Here is a 10,696-nt window from a genome sequence, read left to right on the forward strand (position 1 = left end):
TACCCATCATACATGCTGATCTGTTGTCTTTAAAAAACAAAGACTAGAGGGTAGTGTTTCTGAAATTAGACTATCAGGAGATCTTGATCTCATGAGTAGCATGTTGAAAGAAGCATAGGTTTTGAATCAGCCTGATAAGCAATTCACCATGAAGTGAGAAGATACCATCTTGGAGAAGATACTGAAGCAACTGTCATGCCGTTAGTGGTTATTGCTGATAAATGAATGATGAGCAATATCTGCTGTTTTCCTAGTCTTTCACACAGAGTATGCCTTTACAAACAGGGAAAGCTGGGGCAGGAGCTTAATATCAAGGGCTAAAAAAATTGCCTGTAACTACCTGTAAAGACTTGAATAAATAAATGGGCGAGTAGTAGCAGAGATGGTTTGTCATGTTAGATAATCGGCCTTTTCTGACAGTAATTCTGCACTGAATGCAATATGCTCTCTAAAGATGCGTGAAATGTTCTTCCAAGCAAGCTTGAGAAACACATTGGTGAAATTATTCAAAGATAGTGAGCGTCAAACTGGGAGGATGTAGTGAATCATAGAAGAGCCACCAAATTGGTCAGGCAGGATTTCCCCTTAGTGAAGCCATGCTGGCTGTCACCAAGCACCTTGTTGATTTTCATGTGCCTTAGCATGCCTTCCAGGAGAATCTGCTCCAAGATTTTGCCAGGCACAGAGCTGAGACTGACTGGTCTGTAATTCCCTGGGTCATCCATTTTCCCCTTCTTGAAAATGCGGGTTATATTTCCCTTTTTCCAGCCGTTGGGAACTTCACCTGACTGCCATGATTTTTCAGATATGGACAGCGGCTTCGCAACTTCATTCGCCAGCTCCTTCGGGACCCACGGATGGATTTCATCGGGGGCCGTGGACTTGCGCATGTTCAGATTTTTAAGATGGTCTCAAACCAGATCCTCTCTGACCCCTCCCAGGGTCTTCATTCTCACAGTCCCTGCATCTGCCTTCCAAGACTTGGGTGGTGTGGTCAGAGCATTTGCCAGTGGAGACAGAGGCAAAGAAGTCATTAAGAGCCTCAGCCTTCTCTAAATCCAGGGTAGAAATATATGCCAGCTATTTGGAAATACTTAATATTTTTATAGGGTGCAGTTTATTTCATTTATTTTACTCCTAGATGATAGGAACTGAGAGCAAGCGCATTTACCCATGCTGCTTGCTTACTTATTTTCCTTCTGATGTGTGATTCTGATTTATAATGCTGGGGACTGAGCTTTCCCTTTCAAAAAATCTGATGTGGAGAAATAGATCAGTGTTGGAGAAATTACTATCACTTCCAATAGAAAATTCTAATAACATTTAATATAATGTGTAATGTTCAAAAGCTGGACTCTATCTCCCCTCATACCGAAGTTTATTTTCTTTATAATGGAGTTACAAGCCACATTTGCCTCAGTAGTTAGATTAAGTTGTCCCCATTTCTCAGCCTTCTGCTTATGTCCATCCCTATACTGTGGTCAGCAGCAGAGGTGTACCCCAGGGGAGTGTGAGTGGCTACACTGTGCACCATCACTGGGGGGGGTGGAGGGGAGTCTACTTGAAAATAACCTTAGAAGTGCCTCCTTCATTCAGACTTCTTCCAGTGATTTTATTGGTACAGCTGATGAGCAGCAGATTGCATGAATGTGAAGAACAAGATGATGGAGGTCATGAAACAGATGGGGGGGAAGGAACCTGATGCCATTGAAGTTATTTGCAAGATTTTGCTATGGTTATTTGAGCCAACAAGAGGAGAATATCCAGGCTAAGTTTCCTAAATCTTTAACCACAAAAGGGCTTTTATTTTTGAACAATAAAGCTACTTGTTAGCCTGATTAGCCAACAACTCGTCATATTACACTTCACTGGAATCTGGAGAAGTCTACCAGGGAGGTATCCCTGTATTATTGTTTCTGCTTTTGTACTCTGTCTGTAGGCATTCACTGTTGGCTGCTTTTGGGAAGAAAAAAAAAGACATCAACGCTCAATTGATTTTTATGGTTCTTTTTTAACAGTTTTGAGCAAGAAGCGTGTTAAATCTTGTCAACAAAAGTAACAGCTATGGCAGATTATGGATTGGAAATTGCTGATCCAGGTGACAAGCTGTATGTCATTGCAATAACTTGGTAAAACAATTATCAAATGGGTTTAAGAACAGATAAAAACAGCTAAAAAATAAATCCTAATGATATGTATGGGGTCAAGAAGACAGTTGTTTATTATTGTTTTATCCAATAACAGTGTGTCTCATAATGGAGAAACAACAATTTATTTCAACATAGATTTAATACTAGCTCTTTTGCATAGCTTTATATCAATTTGTAATGACACGGTTACTATTCCAGCTTACTAAAATTTAAGTGTGTTGCTTAATGTTTAAAAACAAACTGGGGGAGGGACAAAGAGGCTGAGGTTAGAAAAACATAGCTGAGGCCATGCTGCTTGTTTCTCTTGCAGTATTTCTTAGGGAAAACGATGTGGTTGATACAAATTTCAAGACTGACTGGAGTTAAACTGTGTGAGAAAAAAAGTTACTAGCAGGCTCATGAGGCCAGGCAAGATGACACACAGCATATTACCTTCACAGAAAGACCAGACTGAATTTCTGGTATTTCCAAAGCAGCTTCATTAAACTTTCACTGTTACTTAATGAAGTCTTTTACCCATGTATGATACAGCTTTCCTGTTGTATTTTCAATTTGTTTAAAAAAACTAGTGGTGTTGTCTAAATAGAAAGAGGCAGAGAATTTGTTTTTTAGATTATTTACCTCCAAAATGTTGTCTATGTACTGTTACTGGAGGATTTTGGGTCCTTGGTATTTTTGTAATGTAATTATCATATTTTTCTGCAGATATTTTCAGTTTTCTGTCTGTAACTGATACGACTGCTTATGCTATTTACCATTTTCTCAGAGAAAACTTGAAATACTTTGAATACTTGCCTATATAAGGGATACCATTAAAATACACTGCACATAGTTTCTATCAATTTCAGACAGATAAAATACAAAGCACCTTGAAGAAAGTAATTTTTCATACAGGATTTATTTCTATTGAACACCAATTTGAAAGGTATAATACACCTCCCAAGAAGCTCTGCAAGCTTGGAGCCCCTCACCCTGAGCAGGCTGTGTGGCAAGGAACCCCAAACACCCATCTGAAGAGCCAACAGAGAGCAAGCAGGCTTTCATAAGGGTCTTCTGGCTGCATAAAATGCAATCACTGCAGGAGTTTTCCCTTCAGAAATCTGAGTTTGACAAACTGGCATTCTCTGATTACTTTATTTTTTCTCTCATCCCAAAGTACTCAGCTAACTCCAGTCAGTGCAAGAGAGGGCTGAAAAAGCCAACAGTGCTATTTCTAGTCAGTGTACCTTTCTTATTTAGGAGTAAGAAAACAGTAATTTATGTTCATTTTAACATAAATGCACACTATTGTTATTTCGATGGAAAGGTCAGCAAACTAGAAAAAGTGCTTTAAAAAAAATAAATTTAACTAGCCTATCATTTCCATCCTCTGAGCTTTGATTGTTTCATTTCTGTTGATGCTTATAATGTCAAACATTAACCTTTTAGATAAAAATTTTCCATCCCAGGTGTCTATCTCAGGCATATTCTCTCTGCACTTTTAGTTCAAATAGTACTGGTGTTCCAGGAATGAAAGCAGGGGAAAATAGTTTAATTTCTTATGGTTGAATAAAACCATATAGTCAGAAAATTCCAGCTATCCCTGCCCTATGCTTTGGAGTGATTTGGCAGAATCAGTTGGAATTGTGTCAGGCATGTTTCCAACTCTCCTGCAAAAGTGAGCTGAAATGCAGCTGACTTAGAAAAATTTCACCTATGTGTTCTCTGTAGATGCTTGCTAGTAGTAGTCAGCTAAAAATCTCAAAACATCTATTTTATACTGGGTGTCTGTTTCCTCTGAACTAGTCAAATTGGTACCTTCATTCTGGAGGCGCAGGAAATACACATGGCTTTCCTGCATCTCCTATACCTGAAGAAAGAAAAGGACTTCTTCATTGGCAACTGGGCAATATGACAGAAGGAAAAACCAAAAAACCACAGGGTGTCAAGAAGCATCCTAAAAGGAGACAGTGATGCGAAACAGGCAGAGAAAATAATCTGTTAGATCAAAGTACAGGGTAGAAGAAATTGCACTATGGAAAGTGAGGAAGAAATGCCTAATAATTTCTTAAGAACATTAAATTCTGCATTAGGGATAGGACAAGGCTTTAGCCTAAAAGAGTTAATTTAGATTAGCTATCAGGAAGAAATTCTTCACTGTGAGAGTGGTGAGACACTGGCACAGGTTGCCCAGAGAAGCTGTGGCTGCCTCATCCCTGTCAGTGTTCAAGACCAGGTTGGGTTTTGATCAACCTGCTCTGCTGGGAGGTGTCCTGCTCATGGCAAGGGGTTGGAACTGGATGAGCTTTCAGGTCCCTTCCAACCCAAGCCATTCTGTGATTTCCCTCTGAGATTATGAGCACACTTCTGATCCCCAGAGTTTCCTCCACCAGCACTGTCTGATGTGACCTAGGGACCTTGGAGTTCCTGGCAGAAGTGCCCTAGCCTAACAGCACCCAGGGATATCCTGCATGTCCCAGGAAAAGGGGAGCCAATATGAACTTCAGTTAAAGCCAACCCCAAGGACCAAAACAACTAAGAAAAAGAACTACAATAGCAATCTTAATTTCTGCATTTAAATTATAAATAAGTGTCACATGCAAAGCTACTGCATTTGTTGTTATATTTAGATTGTCTAACCTGGACACTAGGAAGCTAATGGAGCTAAACAAAGTTGTTAAAAATACATGCACAATACAAAATAAAACAAAGAATCAGATCCTTGTATGAAATAGTTTAGACTTTCCTCAGAGATATGGCTTGCACACACACAAAAGAGTTCCTCACTGTTGTTAAGCATTAATCTCTAAATTTGTATGCCATCAGCCCTCTTTACCAGCCTGACAAGGCTGATGAAACACTCAATCACTGTCAGCATCGCTTTGTGCCTACTGTCACACATCCCTATCACTAGAACTGTCCCCAAATGCATGAATTTTATTCCAATTAGAAAAACACTAAAGTGGCCTCATTTACATATTGGTGAACAGATGCTGAAGATTTCCTGAAAAATCACTTTAATCTCCATTTCTGTTCAAAATACTTCCAATTTTGTTTAAAGGGTCACCAGTATCAGAGGTTATATGCAACAGACTTCATGGACAGGCAGGCTTGCAGCAAATAAATACCTTTCTGGCTGTTAGCAGTGAAAAGAAGACGCAACCTTACAAATGGGGTTTTCTCTCCAAATTTGGAAAACATAACGTAGCAGCTGTTATTGATAATAAAACCTCAAATGTACAAATACACTATAATTTACTTTGCAAAAGCAGAAATGGTGTAGTCGTTAAGACACTGTATAGTTCTGGTATTACATTTGAGGCAGGAACCTTAACAATAATGCTTTTTCCAGATTAGCAAAGGAAAAACTAGAGAGAAGAAACCTTTTTTTCCCTTCATCTTTATTTTAAGGTAAAAAGCAAAAAACATTATCTGTTAAATATCAAAAAGTCCAAAACTAGCAGCCCTTCTGGTTTAAAACAAAAATCTAGTGCAATTTGTTCAATTTTTCTTTTTTTTTAATTATTTTTTATTTTTTTTAAGAAATCCTAACTGAAAGCTTGGGATATATCTCATTTTGGAAGGCAGTAAATGAAAGCTTTCCATAGTTTCTTACCTGATGAATTACAGAAAGAATATTATTGCCTCCTCTAATTCAGGCTTTTCCAAACTATTGAATTTTCCTATGCTTTTAGCATTAAGAAGACAGTGCAGGTCAAGAGTGTGCAGAGCCCAATGCCATGCTTCACTGCCTGTGGGAAAAGCAATATTCCTGTCACGCACCGCCAGCACGATACTGTGTTGGGAGTGACACTGCCCTTCGCTCCACCAGAGAAGTCTCCTGGCTGCAGGAGCAGCCAGCCATCAGTACAGTGACAGGAGCAAGAACTTCTAGCACTGACAGAAAAGGCAGCATTACCACAGCAGAATTTATAATCTTGTTACGCCCAAAACAGCCCATGTACTTTTAATACGGCTTTAAGTGTATTGGACTGTTGCTAATACCAAGAGTAGGCAGAGGAAAACGGTAACATTTACAATTCAAATGTTTATATTTGTGAATTTTAATTTACTTTTCTACTAGGATTATCTGCTTTTAGTTTCACACTTGTAAGCACAGAGGCTGGATGAGCTAGAAGGCTTGAAGGGTATTTTCAAGTTAACAGCAGATCCTAAACTTGGCTTGAAGGAAGGCATTGGTGTGAGCTGATTGAACCCTAAATTTCCTATTTCATTATTATTTATGGAATCCCTGTCATTCTTCTAAGCCTACAATCTTTCCTAAATCAATAAGGCATATATGCTCTGACAAATATAACCATTTCTTTGATACTCTTTGACTAGAGTGACATAACTTCTTCTGTTTAGTACAGCTATTTATAATAGTTTTAACAACGGCCATATTGCTAACTTTGCTTGGATTCAAGACATCAAAAATTAGGTTCTACTTATCCTGCAAAAAAAAGGTGTTGCTGATAAGAGACAGATACCACTGGAATCCTTGTAAGTCGCTTTGCAGCAGTGAGATCAGACTGAAAACAAATTCCTGAGGCAAGGCAGCCCATGCTTAATGATCAGTATGGGATAGTAACATCTGTGTTTAACTTCCCAAATACATGTGTCTACCCCTAGTTTTTTAGGGTGGAGAGAGGGTCACAGCAGCTCACCTGTTGATTTCTCATCAGAACTGATCTAGTGACAGACGTCTGTGAAGAATGTGAAGACTCCCTCTAAAATCTCAACTTCCTAAATGCTTTTGTGCTTAATTAAAAACGGTAGATTAAAAGCTAAACAAATCTGGAAATGGGTTATATTTGTTGTTCAAAGTACAGTTAACATATTATTAAAAAGACTATCACAGAAAATTTCAGGTTTCTTATAAAACTTGGTTTTAATTCGCAGTGGTATTTAAAAACATGAAAAGTGAAATACTTGTCTAAAAATCTTTTTTATGGTTGCAGCCTTTGAGAAATACTGTCATTTTTTTTTGCTACATTCTATATAAATAGGGACTTTTTTTTCCCCTCCAAGTGTCTTCCACTAAACTTGTATGAGAAACATGAAATCTAGGTTAACGCTCCCTGTAAAAATATTTATCCCAAAATACTTTTTTAAAAACTTGTAATATAAGCCATGGTAGAATAATATAAAATAGAGAGAGAAGATGTACTGGTATAAATTTGTTCCAGGCCATGAGATATTATTAATGTAATACTTATAAAGCCCTAAAGAATAAGATTTATATATTAAAACAAAGGAATACCTGTAACTACCTTGTGGGACCAAAAGTCTCTGTAAACATATGCTCAGTGATTAACAAATAGTATTTCCTACAGAGAAATGAGAACTTGATCTGATTTCTTTATGTTTCCTTTTTATTTTTAGCAAGATGAATTGACAATCCTCTAATTTTTGCCAGTAAAGAGGCCACACTCTGTGCTTATTCTCAAGAACATCAAAGATGTCTCCTGTTAATTCTGCTGGCAGTGAAATTCTTTATTCCACTTCATATACTGAAAAAGAGACCTTTGCGTATTCAAAAAAATCAGCCTGATTTTAATTCCTGGCATGGTTGTAGGGCTTCTGGTCCAGAATAGGATTTTTGTCCCTGCCTATGTCCGGGGGTTAGAATGAGATGATTTTAAGGTCCTTCCCAACCCAAACCACTCTATGATTCTATGATTCTAGATACTATGTTTTTTCTTTTTTTGATTAATGCTCTGTTTGGTTAATGACAGCAGCAATTCTTTTGTTTCTGTTTAGCTCCTTATTCTCATTTGCTGTATGGTGACCTTTGCTTTTCCCTACCTTTGTCACTGTTTAATTAGCACACAGTAAATGACAGAATAAAATATAGAGCATGCAGGTGAGAAAAAACATCTTCTTGGATGGAACAACCTGCTGTCTCTATTATGAAAACAGCCAAAATGTGATGGGTCCATTGCTACAATGGAGTGGCAAGCTTAGATAACTGAGAGTGAGTAAATGAAGAGTGCTCTGGAGCATAAACTGTACAGTTTCTAGCATCTTTTAGCAGGGTAATGTCCTGTAGGCAATGCCAAGACAATCCTCTTAATGCATTCATATTCCCTTAGTGCACCCCAGTGCAAGAATTCACTTGCCAGGGCCTTCCTGCTTCTGGCAGTTAGTTTCTATTGCAAGGAGTCCCTGCCCAGACAGGAGTTAATTCACCTACCTCTATCAAACTGCTGTTTCTGGCAGAGAAAAGGCATGCCACTAAGTCAACAGACAGAACTTTCAGTGCTAAACTATTTTCTGCATTCGAGATTATCTCTGCCGTAGGTAGGTGTATGCTCCAGATTATTTCAGGACAAGACTAAGGCTCGTCCCCTGCCTGCTTCCAGACAGAATGGGATGTGTTAACTGCAAAGAGGTACAACAGTTTCCCCTGTCCTTTTCCATGATTATAACATCTGCTGGATATTACACAAAGTGTTATCTGTCCTTTAGTATACATAGAGGTGCGAAGGCAGAAAGGGCTGGAAAGCCCATTTACTGGACAAAGCTTTTAAAACCCTGAGACACACATATAGAACACAGAAATAGAGGCGATGTATGACATAATGCAGAAAGATCAATATGCGCTGAGTTTATACTGACTGCTGTCTTGACGGTTCATCTTTACGAGATATTAGATATACACTCCCACCAGAACAGTGAACTGACACAGAACAGTGAACTGACTTAAGATAGATACAAACTTAAAAGCTGCAGAAATATTAATCTCTTTCCCTTGTAAGTAATTTAAAATTTAAGTAGCAATATAAGTAAGAAACTTGATTTTGATTCCTTATAAATCAGCCATACCTCACATTTAGAAAAAGCTAAATGAGATCAGAGTTTTTCCACTCCAATTTTACAATAATCTATTTCAGGGTGACAAAGCAACTTTGCTTTCCTGGGGTGCATGACAATGGACTTATTTACAAAGATTAATTTTCACTTAGGTAATTCCTACCCTTACATGTATATACACACATCTGAACACATAACAGTGTTACTATCTTCAAATCATATTTCCTATTTGGCATGTAAACTAAAATTGTCAACAATTCTGATGACCGTCTTTCCCCACAGCTGTGATATAAACAGATTATTTTCTCCATCCAGAAAAGCATGAATGCATAGTTTTAATGTGTGCAATTTTCATAATCACTACTCTTTTGCACAGCTAATATGTGTTTCCTTGTGTCACATTCCAAGCTTTGTGTTTTTTTTTTCCTGTCACACACTTGGTTCTGGCTGTTCTATTCCCATTGTACCGTGTCTTTATTTATCAGCACAGGTTTTGGTGCCATTTGCTGAGTCATGCTGATTTTTTAGTCTGAATCTACAGGAGGTAGCAGTGCCTTAGTCATTAGAGGCTACATATACTCTTCGTACTAAAAGCTATGACAACGATCTCCGTCAGCATAACAAGTAAACCCAGTTCCTATGGCTGAAATACCTGAAGGCAAAATTCTGCATTCTATTGGTGCATAAGCTGATTTCTCTTGAATGTTCAGATTCAGAGAATAACTCCAGTATATATAAAGATTTTTAGGTCTTGTAATTCAGCTATGATAGCTGTATCACAGGTGAGAATTCAGAGAAAGGAATCTATACAAATATTTGGTGAAATTCTGGGCCAAACCCAGGAAAAAAGTACAAAACTTGCACTAAATTCATTAAGCCACAACTTCAGAATTCCAGTCTCCCACAGCAAATTGAGGTCTTCCAGGATATTATCAACTATTAAATGCAAGAGTCTGTCCCTGTGCATACATAAAAACATACAAAAGAAATATATATAGTTAAAAAAAAAAATCATCTACTAATAAGTGTATGTATACGTAGATTATAAAACTTTGTTGTTCTGAATAATATTAGATGTGGATAATTCCTATTGATTGATTTGTGCAAGACCATAAATCTTTCTTATCTTCTTTCTCTTATGCTTTTGATAATGCAAAGAAATAAGCAAGTAGCAGCTATTTTGATACTTTTTAATACCCACCTTCATATACAGAGTTAGTTCATCAAGCTGTTTGTTGCAGTCTGGCAATTTTCCTTTCTGCGGATCAACTGTCCCATGGCATCTTTTTCCATTATCCGAGGCAATCATGGCAAAATGAAGCTCTGCATGAGATGAGCCCTCCACACTCCAGTTCCCTCAACAGAGGAACAGTTTTGTGTATCAAAACCAAAAGGGCAACTCTGAGAAGCATGCAGCCCCTGTGCTGGTGCAGGCAGTAAGAGCAGACCCTTCTGCCTAGGAAAAACCTCTGTGACATACAGAGCCTACAGGTTCCATCAGCATTTCTGCCTTTTAATCCTCCTGCCAGTAGCTTCTGGAATCCCCTTCAGGAAGCAGGACATGTAGGTGGCTTTTCAGAGCCTACAAAATAAGGTCAGTTGAAATTTTGATGTTTGGTGTCTGCAGCTACTGGGAATATTCAGGTCACACAGCCTGAATGCTCTGTTCAGTTTAGATGTGGTCATTAACCTCTGCAATTCAGTACTGCCATCTCTCAGTGGTGAGACATGAGCAAGGCTGTCCACCTCCC

This window comes from Pezoporus flaviventris, unplaced genomic scaffold (genome assembly GCF_033815535.1).
Source record: "Pezoporus flaviventris isolate CSIRO_AGI_PZ_B2104156 unplaced genomic scaffold, CSIRO_AGI_Pfla_v1 ptg000007l, whole genome shotgun sequence".
Lineage (NCBI taxonomy): Eukaryota > Metazoa > Chordata > Aves > Psittaciformes > Psittacidae > Pezoporus > Pezoporus flaviventris.